Source organism: Sphaeramia orbicularis, chromosome 19 (genome assembly GCF_902148855.1).
Source record: "Sphaeramia orbicularis chromosome 19, fSphaOr1.1, whole genome shotgun sequence".
Classification (NCBI taxonomy): domain Eukaryota; kingdom Metazoa; phylum Chordata; class Actinopteri; order Kurtiformes; family Apogonidae; genus Sphaeramia; species Sphaeramia orbicularis.
The window spans coordinates 38,590,436-38,608,741 of record NC_043975.1 but is presented as its reverse complement, the minus strand read 5'-3'; the positions used below and the strand labels follow the sequence as shown (position 1 = coordinate 38,608,741).

Sequence of the window (18,306 nt, the reverse complement as noted above, 5' to 3'; positions counted from 1 at the left end):
GGATGGCCTCGGTTATGACGTCGTCTAGGGAGTGAAGCTGTTGACGGAGCGCCATCTCACGGCCCACAGAGCGATTAAGGCCGGATAAAAATGCAGTGATCAGGGCCTGGTTATTCCACCCTGATTCTACAGCTAACGAACGAAAGGCACTCACATACTGCCTGATAGACTTCTCTCCCTGTCTGAGCCTCAAAATCTGGTGACCAGCAAACTGGCTCCGAACCGGGTGATCGTATACCCTCTTAAGTTCAGATACCAGAGCCGAAAAAGACTGAACAGCAGGAGAACCTTGTTGAAAAAGAGCGTTAAAGTAACTGAGAGGGGGACCCTCCAACAGGCTAGCCACGTAGGCAATTTTAACAGAATCTTTAGCAAAACGAACAGGTTGCGAATCAAAAATTAACTGAAGTTGTGTAAAAAGTCTCGACAGGTGTCGGGATTACCAGAGTACTTGGATGGTGCCGGAATGTTCGGCTCAGCCGAGTCTCGAACTGGCGGGGTGGTAGCCCGACTCTCGCCTGACACAGCTGCAGCCGCAGCTTGGGTACTAGTGAGCAGAGCCACCTGAGTAGTAAGCTGGTTCATCTTGTCGAGGAGAGTATGGAGAGCTTGGTCATGTCCCCCTAGCCTGTGCCCCTGGGACTGAATAGCCTCCTTGACCTGTGTGAGTTCTGCTGGATTCATATTTTGGCCAGTTTGTACTGTAATACTGTTAGTACAAACCCAGAATCCAAATGCAGAACTCCAACAACAAAAGTTAGTTCCAAAAGGTTTATTGTTCACACACAGGTGAAAAAATATAATGAGTGACAGAATCTTGAGGATAATGGTGGGGATCTTTCTCCTCAGATTAGTCCTCCGGATCGAGGGCAGCAGCCCGTCTCCCCGAGCGGTGTTAGGATTCTTTTCCCCGACTGGGGAAAAGCAGAGGGAGGTCAGGGACGGAAACAGGTCATACACAGGCAGGCTAACAACCGAGCAACAGGACATAAGGACTAGGCAAACTCACGTACCGGTAGTCAGGGCGAGAAGGTCAAAACCAGATCAGATGAGGCAGACAAAACCGACAGGGAACAGGCAGAAGACGAGAAACCGAGGGATCCAAAAACAGGTCAAAAAACAGGCAAGCAAACGAACAAACGAGGTCAAGAACGCTGGTCTGAACTACTGGAGTTACAAACTGGCGACTGACAAGGGGAAAAGACAGGGTTTAAATACACAAAAGGGAGGGAAGACAACTAGACACAGGTGGAGCAAATCAGGGCGGAGACAGGTAATCAGGACAGAGGTCAGGACGAGCGGGGAACAGGAAGTAAAGACGACAGACAAGACACATGAGGGAAAACTTAACAAAATAAAACAGGAAGTGACACACAAAACATAAAAGACAGACAAAACCAGACTATTGTCTGGCAACAGGTATGACACATGTCTACAGATGTATGAACTCTTGAAATAAGAAATTAACTCTTAAAACAGACAAATTACCTAACACTTCTAAATCTAAGTTTTTGGGGTTTTTTGTTGTGTTTTTTTTTTTTTTTTTTTAATCTGGGTAAGAACCAAATAATTTGCAGTGTAATGGACCAGACCTCCAGACCTGAACCCCACTGACAATCATTGGGATGTGATGGAGAAGACTTTACACATCATCCATACAAGATCACAACCAAAAATCAATGCAGCTATGAATGAAAATAAATGTTGTGGCTTTTATTGGGACATTGCATAAGTGTTACATGGTATGAACGGTGCCACAGTGAACATGTCCCATAATAAGATCTAAAGCTGTTCCGATTAAATATTGGGACTTTTTTGTTTTGGAGAGAGTTCATGTTTTTCACTGTTTTATGCCACTTTCTTTTGCAAGGATTTAAGCATTTCAATGCCGCAGTTCGCTCCACTAAAATTGGTTACACTCAATTCAAGCCTGTTCATTATGATCAAGGAATTAAACAATGGACTGTCAAAGGAGTGACAACATGGTGTGTTTTAGAAAGAGAAGGGCAACTGGAGAGTTTCCAGAATTTGCGAGAAAAATATGATCTGGGGACACATGACCTTTACAGATATCTATAACTAAGAGATTATTACAGAAAGGAAATCCAGGTTGACCCCTCCAGGGAAGTGAACAGTGTGATCCAAATCATTATCAAAGCATATAAGGAAAGTAAATCAAGAATAATTTCAATTGTGGGTTCAACTCACACGACAAAAATTCAACCAATAATATAAAGAAAAATGGGAGAAGGAGCTAAATGTGGAAATTATGGATGCTGACTGGTTCAATATGTAGAAGATACACCAAACATCCACTCATTCGTGGATCTGAAGGGAGTTTTCCTGGAAAAATCTGGAACGTTTCTTAATCACACCTAAGAAGAAAAGCAAGCAGTTAAACAGAAATGTTGGAGGGAATGTGGAGAATTTGATGTAGATCACGCACGTTTTTTTGGAAATATAATAAAATAACTGTGTTTTGGGAAGTGATGTGTAGAGTACTAAAACAAATAATGGGGTATGAGATTCCAATGTGTATGTGATGTTCTGTATTTTTGTAACTTATCTGATGGAAATGTAGTGGGAAACAACATATATTTGGTTAAGATACTTTTAGTGGCTTGCAAAAAAGTTATTACAAGGAACTGGGGAAGGACAGAACCACCAACAAAGGACCGGTGGATTGCAATTATTGATGGACTATATACAATGGAAAGGGTGACTCATAGACTATGACAACAGGAAACTCAAATGGACAAAAAGTGGAATAAATGGACTGATAAAAATTTCAATAAAAACTTAAGTGAAAAAAAACCCAACAAAAACTGGTTACACTCACCAACACACTGCAAAAGCTTATTTGATTTTGACTGAAATTATTCTTTTTTTCACTGCATTGTATACAGTATGACAATAACATCATTCTGGCCTTTCTTCAGCGCTGAAACAGAATGCCGAAGTGTGGAAAAAATGACTAGATACGCAAGACTTAAGTCATCTCTACAATACAAAAGCTCAAGTTTCACTCTGAACGCTTTTTATCCAACATTAATTATGCTTTTAAGTCTCACGTTGCACAAATAAAAAAGTTACCATAAGCAGAAATGTCCTGTTTTCACAGCATATTTAAATTAGCCTCACAAGGACGAGTTCTTTATTCATGTACACATCTTGGTTGTGTAAATTAGAAGCAGAGTCTGAAAGACAAGGTATAAAAAGTTATTTATTCAACTAGTTCACATTATACACCCTTCAGAAGGCATGGAGAGGAGCCCAGCTTAGTGTAGTGCATTTTATCCCTAAAAGCCCACAGTCTTTGTCTATGTCTATCTATGTCTATCTATGTCTGTCTGTGTCTATCTATGTCTTTGAATTCTGCATTATCCTGACAGAAAGAGAAGTCAGTCAATCCTTTTGCAAAGATGACTCATTGAACTGTGTAGAGTGGAGTCCCATAATACACCACCTTCTGCATACATTAATTATCTTTACCAGGGTCATGGAAAGGGGAAAAATACATCATGACATGCAGCAAACACATCATGACAGGACAGGCTTTGACTTTCGTCTCACTTCTTATGTTCAGCTTAACATTTAAGTTGACTTGTATGACATTGACGTCTCTTATCAGGAACAATAAAAGATCATGAGTCAGAGCTGCATGGGGCTTAGATTGGAGATGCTTATTTACTGAGTGTACAGTGTATTAGAGGAGAAGAGGTAAAAAGAATTATTTTTGATAAACCAAAGGGCAAAAGGGACTGTTGGAAAGAAATCTGAGTGGCATGATGACCTGATGAAGACTCTGGGTGTTGACAATGGAGTCCCTATAGTTAAAAAAGGGTTTTTAGCTTACCGGCCGACAGGCCAGACGAGGATTAGTGATCCAATAAATCTGTAAATATCAATGATATCAAGTTGGAATTTGAATTTTTACAGATCTGATTGGAATATGACCAAAACATGGACTAATTCTGTAATATAATAAATACACATAACTGGGTGATAATAAATGGCATCTGGATACATTTCCCAAAGCTTTTAATTTGGCCGGTAAGCTACAGGGCCATTGGTCCTGTTTTTATTTTTAGATCAGAGAACCACAGCCTTGTTTCTGGTTGTTGAATTTTTACACTGCTTGATTTTACTTTTTACAACAGTTCGGTTTGGCATTTTGTTTTTCATGCATTCCACCTCTGTCCTCCATGAGCACCCGATTCCTTTGCACAGTTAGACTTTTTGTGTTCTTTGACACACTGAAGTGCCGTCTACCAATTTTGTTTCTTCAAAATTTGATTATTTTTGATGTTTTGAAAGATGATAGACAACACGAGTAGTGTAGTGGTTAGCACTGCCACACAGCTAGAAGGTTTTAGGTTTACTTCTCATTTGGACCAGAGCCTTTCTGTGTTGAATTTCCCGTTCTCTATACTGTGGATTTCCCCGACCTTCAAAAACAAGGACATTGAAGAACAATTAGGGGCATCATACAGGTTTCAATTAAATTTAAGGACAAATGAATCCCATTTAAGCAAAGAATCCATTTGTGTCATTGTCAAACTTTTAGCCATGAGTGTACAGTTTAATTGTCCTCATAACCTTTAACGTTTTAACATTTTCTTTTTCCTTTTTCTTCTTAAAGGCCCAGGATTACCAGTGCTTTGTGTGCTACTGTCACTACTGTCACAGTTTACCTACAGGAACTTATCTTTGCACCTGGTCTTCTTGCATTATGTATTTATTGGGGTATCTCTGCACACTTTGCCTTGTACTCTGCTCTCCATCTGGATCTGCAGACAAGAGGTCCACAGTCCAGTGGCCATAAACATATTGAACCCAAACTATCTGTTTCTATCTCCTTTAGGAATGTGCATACAAATGTGAGTTGCTGCCTTATTCTTAAGGTTTGGCATGAACTATTTACACTATACAACCCATCATGCAGAGGCACATTCTCTCCATCTGATATCTGTACCATACACCTTCAAACAATGCAAAGTGCATCCAGAACTAGATTCTTCCTGTATTGAGCAATCTGTTCTCACAAGCTTGTTCGAATAAATGTGTCCTGTATAATACATCCAGGGAGTTTATCAAGTCTTCCTCAGTCTTCAGTGTCTTTCTACAGCTGCCAATCAGATATTTAACCCCATACTTGTATGAAATCACCTGAGATGAGCTAAAATTGGGGCTTCACAGTGTAGCTTTCCAGCAGATTGAAAACACAGTCAAAGAGTAGGTGCAGAAGTCCCATATCATCTCAGACCAATACACTGACAACAACATACTGAAAGGACATTCAGACCCTGGGAGAGACCGGGATGAGGGGGCACCATTTGTAATTTTTGCTATTAGAAATGCCACTCAAGAGTCCGTGGGGTTTAGTCCTAGTGTTTGGGCATAAAATATGGGGTCCGCTGAAAGTGCTCAAAGAATGTCTTCTGTCTCTGTCATCCTCCAAAACTAGTGTGTCAGAGATTGTCTCAAAGTGCCGGAAACGGTTACAGCAAGCTACTGTTCTAGCAAAGGAAGCACTGTCTTCTTCTCAAGCCAGTATGAAGGAGCGCTTTGATAAAAAAGCAGTGGGATATCACTTTAAGCCTGGTGACAAAGTCCTAGTTTTGCTCCCTAGTCTTGGCTCTGCTCTATCAGCCCATTTCTCTGGCCCTTATGTGGTCGATAGGAAGGTCTCTGACACAGATTACCTCATTTTAACCCCTGAGCGCCGGAGAAAGATCAGGCTATGTCATGTTAACATGCTCAAACCCTTCCATGAGAGACATGAATGTTCTGAACAGTCCATGTTAACTGTGTCTCCTATGCTCGCAGTGTGCTCAGATATTCCAGAGGAGGAAGACTTGGTGGAGCCTTGTGCTACTCATCAGTGTGGTAGGCTGTCTAACTCAGAGTTCATGTCTAAAGTAGACTCTCAGCTATCATACTTACCTGTGGAACAGCATAGTGACATTGTGGCCAGGCCCGGACTGGGTAATCGGGAGGACCGGGACAATTCCCGGTGGGCCGGTATAATATTTAGGCTGCGAGGGCCGGAGTTCACTTTAAATATATATGAATTTTTTTTTGGGCGGGGGTCAGTCATAGCACTGGGTTGATCACATAAACTGCAACCGCTGTTCCTGGGCCCCACCCCCTCTACTAGCAAGCAGACGCAGACACACCGTGACGTGCTGTAATCTGTCCTTGCATACGGTTAGTAGCTCTATACGGTAGCTGTGGAGCAGATACGATCTGTGCTCTGTAGGCTGTGGATGGTCAGCTGTGTTTGCTGTTTTAATAGAAAGAGCAAGGGCGGCGCAGAGAAGGCAAGAATTAAAAAGAGGAAAGCTCTGGAAGCAAACGCAGCCAAATGTGACAAAATCTGCAACTTTTTCACAAAAACGACCTCCTGGTTGGAAACAAATAATGAGGACGATGAAATGGGTAAACCACCTTTCAAGTTAGTTAATTATCGAGTCAATGAATTGTGTGGCATTGTGGCTTGTAACATAACGTTATGCAGTTTAAATAATAGTATGATGCGACGCCACAGAACTGGGAAACTTTGTCTTGTAGCTCCTCAGAGTCAGAAAGCAGATCCAGCAGCAGACACCAGCCATGAGCCCACAAGTCCAGAGTGGGCAGGTAGGACTGCTCATAGAGGGAAGATTATTAGAATAAATAGGCTCCAATGAAGAGTATGGTGTAGGCCTGTTCAATATGAAAGGTGCTCTGAGATGCTCCAGGATTCAGCACTACAGTTGAGGACAAAATTATTAGCCCCCCTACAAAAATGTCATTGTTTTAAAGGTATTTCCCGAGTGCTTTTACACAGAGCAACACAGTTTTAACACAAATTTTTCATATATCCTAGTTTTATTTTGGATGCTTACATGATTTTAGTTTGCACACAGAAATGAAAATATTCCACAAAAAACAAAAAGTACCAAGGTCAAAATTATTAGCCCCCCTGATCCTAATAGTCAATTGTGTATCCTTTTTGCTGGATAACAGCCTGCAGTCATAGTATTTTTTTATTACAAGTCGCTGACACTTTTTTTGAGGAATCCGAGCCCATTCTTCTTTGGCAAATCTTTCCAGCTCCTCCAGATTTGGTGGCCTTCTGGCATGGATGTTCTTTTTTAGGTCACCCCGAATATTTTCAATGGAATTTAAGTCAGGGCTCTGTGCAGGCCACTCAGTTACATTCACTTTGGTCTTCTGAAGATAGCTCTTCACCAAGAGAGATGTATGTTTTGGATTGTTGTCATATTGGAAGATGAAGCAATGACCCAGACCCAGTGTTACTGCTGACTGCTTAAGGTTTTCTTTCAAAATCTCCACATCTTTCTTTGTTCATGATTCCTTCCACCTTGACCAGATTTCTAGTTCCAGATGCACTATAGCATCCGCACAACACAATACTCCCACTACTGTACCATGTTTCACTGTAGGGACGGTGTTCTTTGGGTTCTATGCCTCTCCCTTTTTTCTCCAAACATAAACGCTGCCTCTATGGCCAAAGAGCTCTAGTTTTGTCTCATCAGACCATAGGACACACTTCCAGTATGCATAATGTTTCTCCAGGTTGTCCTGAGCATATTTAAGTCTGGCTTAAAGGTGTCTCTTCTTCAAAAGTGGATTTTTTCTTGGTCTGCATCCTCTCAGTCCATTCCAGTTCAGAGCTATAGTGACTGTCTTCTTAGAGACTATGATTCCTGATGTGGCCAAGTCATTCACCAGTGTCTTGGCAGTTGTTCTGGGGTCTTTAGACCCATCTCTCACTAGTTTTCTTTCCAGGGTCTTTGAAATCTTTCACTTCCTATCTCTGCAAGGCTTGTTCTGTACTCTGTGGCTGTTTTTGAATTTCTGGATTATACTTCTCACTCCAGTTCTTGACACTTGGAAATGCTTGGATTGCTTTGTGCATCCCTCTCCTGCTTTGTCTACATCAATAATCATTTTTCTCGGGTCCAAACGGATTTCTCTAGTTTTGGGCATGGTGCTTTCTCAACTGACAGCTCAATGAGCCATACTGAGGCTTTTATACCATGTTTTAACTTAAATGTTAAGTGAAATCACTTGATTCACCTGATCACTTTTAAACACATCACCTGTGAAGTTACAGCACATCATTGCACAAAAGTGGTTTGTGCCATGACTTAATAAATGGTCATTTCTTAAAGGGGGCTAATAATAATGTCCCTGGTTATTTTAGTTTTTTTCTAAATAATGCTGTTTTGGTGTGCAAATATAAATAATTTGTGCCTTCTAAAGAAAAGTAGTATGTTCAGAAATGCTATGTTGAAAATTCCTTGCTCTGTTAAAAAAGTACTTAGGAAAATCTTGAAGAAACTTAAAATTTAATAGGGGGACTAATAATTTTGTCCTCAACTGTACATGAATGAAACTGACACCAAGGCTTTGCAAAATAGAAGATTTGTGCTGAGAATTATGACCATTTTTAAAATGTGCTTTAGTGTCAGAAGCAGAGCCAGGAGCCAGTAGTGATGAGGGGGTTGTTCCTGTCAGGATGGAAGGAAAAGGTGAGCTGTGGGAACAGACTGTGTGAACAAGCATTAGTTCCAGTAAAACCACTTTCTATACTCAAACAACAGTCCTGACCTATTTTATTTTTTATTATTAAAAGTGAGACAGTAAATACACAAAACCCACAACTGAAAGGCAATAGCATAAAGTAATATTAAATAAGCCTGCATATTTTGCCAACGTAAATATGTTAATTGGTTTAGTAAGTCAAAATGTCTGTAGATATTATTTTTTATTGTGATCCAGGTGCAGGCGAGTCTAGGGAAACAGGAGGAAATGTGAAAGGGAGAGCAGAGTCTACTGATGACAGAGGAGCAGCTCAGCAGCACAACCCTGAACCACTAGTCACAAATGAGACAGATGAAGATGAGTCTGTTGTTAGCTTTGATTGCTTTGCTCACCCTCAGTCACAGGACATACATACATTTTTTCCTTATCATCCTCGTCAAACCCCTAATATTACTATACTAAAAGTTTTCAATAGCAAAGATGGAACAAACTGCAAGTAAGTTGTGATGGAAATCTTTTGTTGCAGAGGATACGAAAATGATAGAGTTATTAGAGAGTGCGGCAAGCTTTATTTTTTGTATTATTTTTTTATTTAATATTTTTATATATTATTTTATTTCATTTCAAACATTTTAAAGGTTTGAAAAATGTTAACACTTATAAGAACAAAAATATAGATTTTGTTATTGTTGTGTTGTGAGGAATAATAATGTTGGAGATGTCGATGTGCACTCACTGTTGAAATAAATCCACATTGTGAAGCAACCTTTACTTGCACTGAATTGGAAATATTTTAGAAAATACACTGAATTACAAGGCTTTGCAGAACAGTGTGTAGACCTAACATGTAAGGTTATAATTCCATAATTTTAATAATAATTGGTCGTGATCTAAAGTGAGCCGGTCTGAGGTATGAAACTCAAGGGCTGAAAATGAGTCTCAGTCCGGCCCTGACTGTGGCCCTACTACAGTCATATCCCTCACTATTTACAGATACTCCATCTCGTACCAGTGTCCTTGAACATGACATTGATGTTGGATCGGCTGCTCCAATTAAACAGCATGCTTATCGGTGTCCCATAGACAAGCGTGAAGCTATGAAAAAGGAGGTAAACTATCTGTCAGATAATGGGCTAGCTAAACCAAGCCATAGTCCTTGGAGTTCTCCTTGTCTTCTCACACCAAAATCTGATGGAATCTGATGGAATCTGTACTGACTTTAGATAAGTAAATGCTGTTACTGTTCCTGACTCATTTCCATTACAATGTATGGAGGACTGTATAGACAGCATTGGTCCTGCAGTGCACATCACAAAACTAAACCTTTTAAAAGGCTACTGGCAGGTTCCATTAACTCCCAGGGCATCTGGCATCTCTGCTTTTGTCACCCCAGACCATTTCCTGCAATATACAGTTATGGCATTTGGCATGAGGAATGCCCCTGCCACATTTCACCGCCTTATGCATTCTGTCCTTAGTGATGTTGCCCATTGTAATATGTATCTGTGTCAGGATCTGTGCCTGTGTGACTCTCAGCTCCTCCCTTTTGGTCATGGATCTGTGCCTATGTGACTCTCTGCTCCTCCCTTTTGGTCATGCCTGTGTGACCCTCAGTTTTTCTGTTTTTCTAATCATCATCATCAGACTCACCTGCTGGCGCTGCGTGGCTGCAGCCAATTACCTCTAGCCTATTTAAGGCTTTGGTTTGCAGCCATGCAGCGCTGGTCCATTTTTCCTCTTCACTCTTTTCCATAACCCGGACATTATCCATTTTTCATCTACAGACTCTGACCCAGGTTATGTGTGTTTTTTTTTGTCTTCCTTTATGGACTCTGTTCTTGGTACTGTGCTTTCCGTTGTTTAGTTTTTATTTTTGTTTAATAAACTTGTGTTTTTTCCCCTTCAGTACCGTGCATTTGAGTCCTCTCTTTTTTCCCCGTTGTGACAATCTGGATGTAGTCTGTACCGACACTTGGTTGGACCACATTTCTTCCCTGTGTGAAGTGTTTCAGTGGTTGTCCTGTGCCAATCTTACCCTTAACCTGTCCAAATGTGAGTTTGGTAAGGCCACAGTAACATATCTGGGTGAGGTTGTCGGTCATGGTCAAATTCGACCTGTAAATGCTAAAGTTGAGACTGTTTTGTCATATCCCACTCCGTCTACAAGAAGAGAGTTGCGTTGTTTTTTGGGTCTGACTGGTTATTATCGGTGTCTCTGCAGAAATTTTCTGTCTTGGTTGCTCCCCTTACTGCTCTGTGTAGCCCATCTGTTCCATTTGTCTGGTCTGAAGCTTGTGAGCGTGCTTTTCAAGCTGGCAAAGTCGCTGTTATGCAGTGCTCCTGTGCTCTATGCTCCTAACTATTCAAAACCTTTCAGCCTTGAAGCTGATGCTAGTGCCAGTGGAGCAGGTTCTGCCCTTCTGCAGGATGATGATGCTGGTGTACCTCATCCAATCTCGTACGTCTCAGCTAAGTTCAAAAAGCATCAGCTTAATTATTCCACCACTGAAAAAGAAACTTTGGCTATGCTTTTGGCTCTCCAACACTTCTATGTTTATGTCAGTTCTACTCACAGCCCAGTCTTTATCTTCACTGATCATTACCCTCTTGTGTTTCTGTCTAAAATGTATAACCACAACCAGCGTTTAATGTGCCGGGCATTGTTGGTTCAGGGCTACAATCTTGTCATCAGGCACAAGAAGGGCAAGGACAACATCGTGGCTGACGCGCTGTTCAGGACTGAAGATTGGAGATTCCAGATTTACAGAAGAACCTTTGTATCCTTTTCATATGTTGTGTAGTCACTATTTGGTAACTAATGTGGCTGAGGAGCAGTGATAGCCTATGATGTGTATTTTGAGAGTGATTTAGAGTAATAAGTTTCGTGTGCTATAACTGTTATGTTTACTCTTGGTTGTTTTTTTTTCTCCTTGTCTCCGCCTTCCATTCGGGCCGACTGGAAACACCTGCAACTAATTCACCAGCCTATAAAAGCTCGGAGCTCCAACAATGAAGACCAGTGGGTCCATCGCTGCAGTTTGCTTTTTGTTTCAGTTTATGCTCATTTTTAAGTAATTGTAGCTGTGTACAATTTTTCTTTTTGTATAATAAATTTTCAGCCTTTTTGTTTACAAGCGACCTGCTCTCCACGTTTTTCTTTGCTGTCTCCCGGAACATTTTTTTTTTTCCTTTTAGTTTTTGTTATGTGTCGGCACCCTAGACCTCCTGGCACGTAACACTCAGATTTGAGTTTTGTGGACTGAATTGTGGATTTTGTAATTCAGACATCAGTGCTTCAACAACCTATAAATATCCCTTCCTTGTTCGTGTCCTTTGTATCGTGTCATCTTTGGTTTCCTCTGTGAAACATCTGTCTCTGTCTTGTATTTTCCTCAGATGTCCTTTTGTGAACACCTTGGACATTTTGTACTGAAACTGTTGCATCCATCCACTAACACCTCCAGTTCTACCACTGAAAATTTCACTTTCTGCTGCAGTTCTACCACTGAAAATTTCACTTTCCGCTGCCTCTCCCTGAGTTGCTGCTCCCTGAAAGAAACACATGCATCAAACTTATTCATGTGTTTGTCAGATTACATGTAATAAATTGTGTCTGTATTAGTTGAATCCCCACAGCATCATCAGGTCTGTCTATGTATGTAGGTGGTTTGCACTGCTTTGTAAACCTAACTTATTTTTTAACTTCGTCATTAAATGGTCATAATTTTTCCATTCACCTCCTCATCTTCAAAGCAGGATAGCACCACACAGATAAGCTAGTAATACGGAGAAAAAAAATAAAGGTTTGCAGAAAATAAAAGCTGAACAGAGTGGAGCATGATGTAGTCAGACTATCAGGGCACATTTCTAATTTCAGGCAACATTACTATGTTGTGAAGCAAGACTCCCTTGGATCTCAAGGTTCAAACAAACAGTGTTAGAGACGACAAAGTGAGTCCCAGCGACACTGTCAGGGTATCCCTTCAGGCTGTACATCTCTTTCTCTTTGCAGATTAGAGTCTGACTCCTCCTGGTCTGAAGCTTTAGAAGGGAATGGTTCATTTTCTCAGATGCTGGTTTGGCCGCCCTGGGCCATGAGAATAATATATGCAATTTCTGAAAAGCGGAACGCTGTTTTCACTATATTATTGATGTGCTCTGCAGTGAAATGTAATGCTTCTGCAGACGTATTAGAAAACTTCTAGAGATTACATTGTGAGAAACATTTAAAGATGATATCGCCTATGATACGAGGAGAATGATGGGAAGAGCCACTGTGAGATGATGACAGCAATGATGATGCCCCTGTCGGCTGAAGCGCAGATCTGTGCCAGATGGCTTTAAACACACATACAGCTCTTGTTGTGCAGCTCTGCTCTACTGAGCAGGATTCAGGAAGGTAGGGAGGGGATTGGCAAGGGAGCAGGAATAAAAGCAGGTTTGCTTTGTTTTGAGTTAAATTCCCTGGACCATTTCCTTGCTGCCAATAGCACTGGCAGGCTGAGTAATTAGTGCAGACTCAGATTGTGTGAATGCATGTGTGTAGGGGTGTGTAGCTCCTCAGATGGCTGTGAGGGGTAGCATTTTTGTGCAGTTAAAAGCTTGTTGTTTTTATTTTTTATTTTTTCACCTGGCACACTCGGTTCATTTGGAGGTAAAAAAAAAAAAAAAATTCAATATTTACAACCGTAAACAGTAGGTTGGATTCTGTCTGGCAGTGATCTTCCATTTGAAGCCCAAGGACACATTAACTCTGTGGCTGCAGCTCTCCATGCATGAAGAGAAGCAGCAGGAGAAAGAGGACAAGACCAAGCAAATGTTTTTTTTTTGCTGAGTTGGTCTGAATTAGTGTTTCTCAAACTGTGGGGCAGGCCCCCTAGGGGAGGTGCAAAGGCTTGCCAGGGAGGGCATGGGATCACTCCTGGGTGCTTTTTTTTTCTCTTCAGGTTAGAACATGTAGCAGGTGGAACTAATGTTTTAATGTTGGACCACCCAGGACTCATTTTAGGGACGTACAACAAACAAATATACTGCCATGGTGATCTGTCACTAGCCTAGACAGAGAGTTTAGGTTTGGAAAATGGACAAGTATTTTACTGGAAAAAAAAGTGGAATATTTCTGTATTTGTACAGTTTGCTCTATAATGTTCGGAGATGTGCAATGTAAATGGGCTCATTGCAGCCACTGATATTGTTAAAATGTTCATCTTTGTTACCAAAATTTGTTTGTTCTAAAAGAAAGTAACTTTATTGCTATAGTTGTGCGATAATTGTGCATTTCCTATTTTTATTTGGAAATATATTGTCTCAGGGAACAGTCTTGTTGAGTTTATTTATATTGTTCAAGCATTATAAGTTATTTTTAATTTGCACAACAAATTATTCAAGGAAAAGCAAATAGTATTGTTACAATATTGATGTTTCTTTCAATAAAAATTACAGTTGCACCGCTGTTACAATGTTGTTTGGGTTGAGGGTGGCCTGGTGATTTTTCGTCCTCCAAAGGGGGGCCCGACAGAAAAAGATTGAGAACCACTGAACTGAATTAGGAGGAAACCTCATGGACTGAGGCCTCATCTCTCTCCTACTGCATGGTGGAACCTTGTGGGTAGATCTCCAGACTTTGTAGGGGGACACACCAGTGTATTGGCTGAACATTGGCACTGATTAATATTTGTTTCTCTCACGAAAGGAGGGATAAATATAATAAAATAATGATGATGATGTGATAAAAAAAGAAAAAAAAAATCATTCATTTTCTGAACCGCGTAATCCTTGAGTGGGGTGAAATACACCCTGGACATGTCACCAGTTCATCACAGGACTGAACATGTACAGACAAACAACCACTCACTGTCACATTCACATGTATGGATGATGTAGACTGTGTGCACAATTATTAGGTGAGTTGTATTTTTGAGGATTAAAGAACCACAGCACTCTCTCTCAATCCAAAATGTTCATAAAGCTCAAACCTAAATATCTAAGAAAGGAAAAGTGAGGTCCTAAGCCTTCATTCTCTGAGTCTGTCAGTTTCTGGATTCTCTGAGTCTGTCAGTGGTTGTTGCACAAAAAGCCAATCAGCTTTTTGTGCAACAACCACATCCTCTCAGATGCTGTTCAGAGAAGTGGACTTGTTCTTCACCATAAAACTCCTGTTTAAGAAAGGAGGACGAGTTCTCAATAGGGTTTAGGTCAGGTGAGGAAGGTAGCCATGTCATTATTCTTCCTTCTTTAAAGACTTTACTGGCTAGACATGCAGTGGAGTACTTTGACACATGTGATAGAACATTGTCCTGCATAAAAATCATGAAAAAAAAAAAAAGAAAGATACAGACTTTTTCCTTTACCACTGCTAGATGAACGTCTCTTCTAAACACTGGAAGTGGTTATGGGAGTTGATTTTGAGTTCATCTTCCAAATCCGTCTTCTGAGTTCAACCCAAAAAGATTGATCTAGCTCATCTTTGACAATCCAAGCCCATACAAGGACCCCACCTCCACCTTGGCATCTGAGTGGAAGTGGAGTTCTGTGATGTTACTGATGCAGCTGTGGGTCCATCTGTCTGGTCTATCAACAGTTACTCTGAACTTATTTGTCCATAAAACCTATAAAAATATATCTTCAGATAGTTTTTGGCCCAGTCCTGTTGTTTCATCGTATGTGTCTTCTTCAGTGGTCGTCATATTTCAGCCTTTCTCACCTTGACCTTGTCTCGGAGAACTGAACATCTTCTGGGCATTGTAGGCAGATTTTTTTTGTTCTGGAACCAGGCACATGCACATATAAGGTCCAAATGGGGCTTGAACCCCTGCCCTTTTTGCCCTGTAGAAAAAAACGGCCTTTTTATTTTTTTCAAATAAATAAATTCCTGCTCTGCATAGGGATGTAAAAGAAAATGGCAGTATAAAAATGCAAAGAGAGAGAGCAAGAGAACAAGAGAGCAGGAGAGGTACAATCCACAGCCACATCTACGAGGGCCGTTCAATAAGTTCATGGCCTCACCCAGAAATACTGGTTGTTATAATACAGGATGTTACATTCTTTCGTGATGGGATAGTGATGCTTGAACATCGATGGACCAAGTGCATTGCTGTAAATGGAGAATATGTTGAAAAATAAAATATAAATTATCAGTCTGTGTTGTTCTGTTCTGGGTGAGGCCATGAACTTATTGAACGGCCCTCATACACTGCATGTGTAGTTACTGCACAGATGAGATGTGACAGTGGAGCGACTTAAACCTTTGTGAGTTATAAAGCCAGCCCCCCCAACATTATTTGAATGTATTGAATCACAGCAGAAACAGTAGGAATCATTCACTCCAATTTACATTTGTTTCCAGATAGATTGAATTTTTGTGACTTTACTACTATGAATGTTTCTACAGTAGGAGCGGCAAACTCAAACAGGAATCACAGTACGTAATTTTTTGGTTTTGTAACATTTTTTGAATGTGTAGCCTTTACTTCTAATTTTTTATTTTATTTTTTTAATAAAAGCTGTGTTTATGTGCACCTTGGGAAAATATCATATTAGCCTTAGCTGACTAGTTTAGAAGTTATGACTAGGTTTCGGGAAGTCGAGAAATTGTTCTGGCTTATTGTCTAGTTAATAGATGTCTCAGGCTATGTTAGCTATACTACGTCAACAATGAATCAGTGAGATCGACATGTTGACTGCAGTCCTGTGGGCATGATTACTTTAGGGTTGCTTCAGTAGTAGTGTAGTAGTAGTTGCATGAATGCTTACTTGCTGGAAGTAGTCATGATGAACCACTACTACTACTTAGTACTACTGTAGGCTAATGAAATAATAATAATAATAATAATAATAATAATAATAATAATAATAATAATAATGGAATGAATGGTTAATTAATAATATAGTCAGTAATTTCAGCATTCTGGGGATATAAGATGTAGGTTGTATGAGTTTGAAATATTATCATCTGCACTTAAATTGGATTCATGTTAATTAGTCAATGGGCCGACCATGAAAAAAGCTGGTGTTGGTGATTATTGGGACTCTGCTGATTTTCATAGTAGATGGGATACTAAATCCAAAAGTGCAATGTTCTACTAATAGTAGGTGGACATGGCCCGTTGCCGTGGCAACAAAATTTGAGAAAATCAACCTGTTTTCACATGCTCTACCAGACACAGAGTCAGATTCAGACCCGGATCCGGACTCACACCCAGACCCAAAATCAGACCTAGACTCAGACTCAAACCCAGACCCAGACCTAGGCCCAGACTCAGACTCAGTGAAGTTCATTTTATTTTTTAAACTACTATATCTTGGTTCCCCATAGGTCAGTGCCCTACTATATTTTTTTATTTGTTTTGGGGTAAAACTTTATGCATGAAGTTGGCTGAAATAAACAACATTATTTTTTCCTGGCACATTCTGAGTAGGATACAGCGGCACTAAAATAAGCCACACTTTTGAATTTTATTTATTTAACCTTCTTTCCACAAAAATAGACAAGGATGGAAAAAATTTGTGATTTCCATTTATATATGTGTATATATATATATATATATATATATATATATATATTTGGATTTTCAATTTTCCGTAAACCATGTTATCAAATATGTGTGGCCTAACTATGGGGGGAAAATAATATTGGGCAATAGGGTGATTTCTCAGGAAGAGGGGGTGGGGGCACTAAAAACTAGTAACTTTTTATGTGACTTTTGGGATGAATGTAAGACTATACTGTTCACAACAGATAAGAGTGGAAACGGAGTAGGCCTATAGGTGCTGGAGAGAGCAGCTGACATGTCCATATTTTCCTATTAGCCACTGGAATAATTATATCTCATATATCATAGCCTCTTTGTGATACATTGTCAGGCTTCGAATCTTATAACCCATATTTTTACACCAATGGATATGTCATATTAGTTTTGCAACACAGAACTTCTTGTTATACATTTTTACAAACCTTTTTTTTTTCTGTTTCTCCGCTAATCCAATACACCGACTGTCTGTAAACTGCTGGTAGCTCTTATGATGGCAGCCATAGGTTTCTACTGCTGCAGGGTTAAAAATGAATTGTCTCGCTACCTCCTGCTCTCTGCCATCAGGGGTTTTCCATTTCTCAATGTAGTTAAAGTGACCCATGATACTTCAGAAAATGACAGAATGGGCTCATGTTTGCTGTCGGCTACATGGCAAATACAGTATTTGTTTACATCGGACACCATATTTGCAATGAGTTCAAATGCGCGCTCTAATTGGTTGCGATGTATTCGGACCAATCACAGAGCTTCTTACTTAGAGCGATCTAGGAGGGAGAAAGATAACGGCCGCTAGCAAAGCTGATGCTGTGCGCTCATGTTTATTTAGTCGTGGTGCATCAATATTCACTTTAAAAAGGTAGAACATTGCAAAGTTTGATATTTTTAAACCTCATTGTTGTAATCCACTTGCAAATTCGTAGTCACCAAGACCTCCCACAACAACTAACACAAAACACGGTTGGCCTACTGACTAAATTATGCCGGTGGCACAATGCCTAAAATGAAAGAATACAGAAAAGGAAGGGGAAGGAGCGCCAGGAAGCAGCCAAGGGTAGGTTTTTGACAAAAATTTGTTGACATAAAAGAAACAGCAATTGCATATCACTCACAGCTACACAGGATACACAGCTATGCTGTTAGCAGTGGTGATTTCTCATAGACTGCAAGGGAAGCCCGGCTTCCCCTAAAATTACGAAAATTAAATGGTTAAATATGTACG

The 18,306-nt window shown here is 40.2% G+C and overlaps 1 long non-coding RNA gene across 1 annotated transcript; it reads left to right on the top strand.

The window, feature by feature from the left end:
* Positions 1 to 2,017: 2,017 nt before the first annotated feature.
* Positions 2,018 to 16,460, top strand: LOC115410238 (uncharacterized). Its single transcript, XR_003934075.1, has 3 exons — positions 2,018 to 2,170; positions 14,549 to 14,558; positions 16,450 to 16,460. It is a non-coding gene; the product is annotated as an uncharacterized LOC115410238 (long non-coding RNA).
* Positions 16,461 to 18,306: the final 1,846 nt, after the last annotated feature.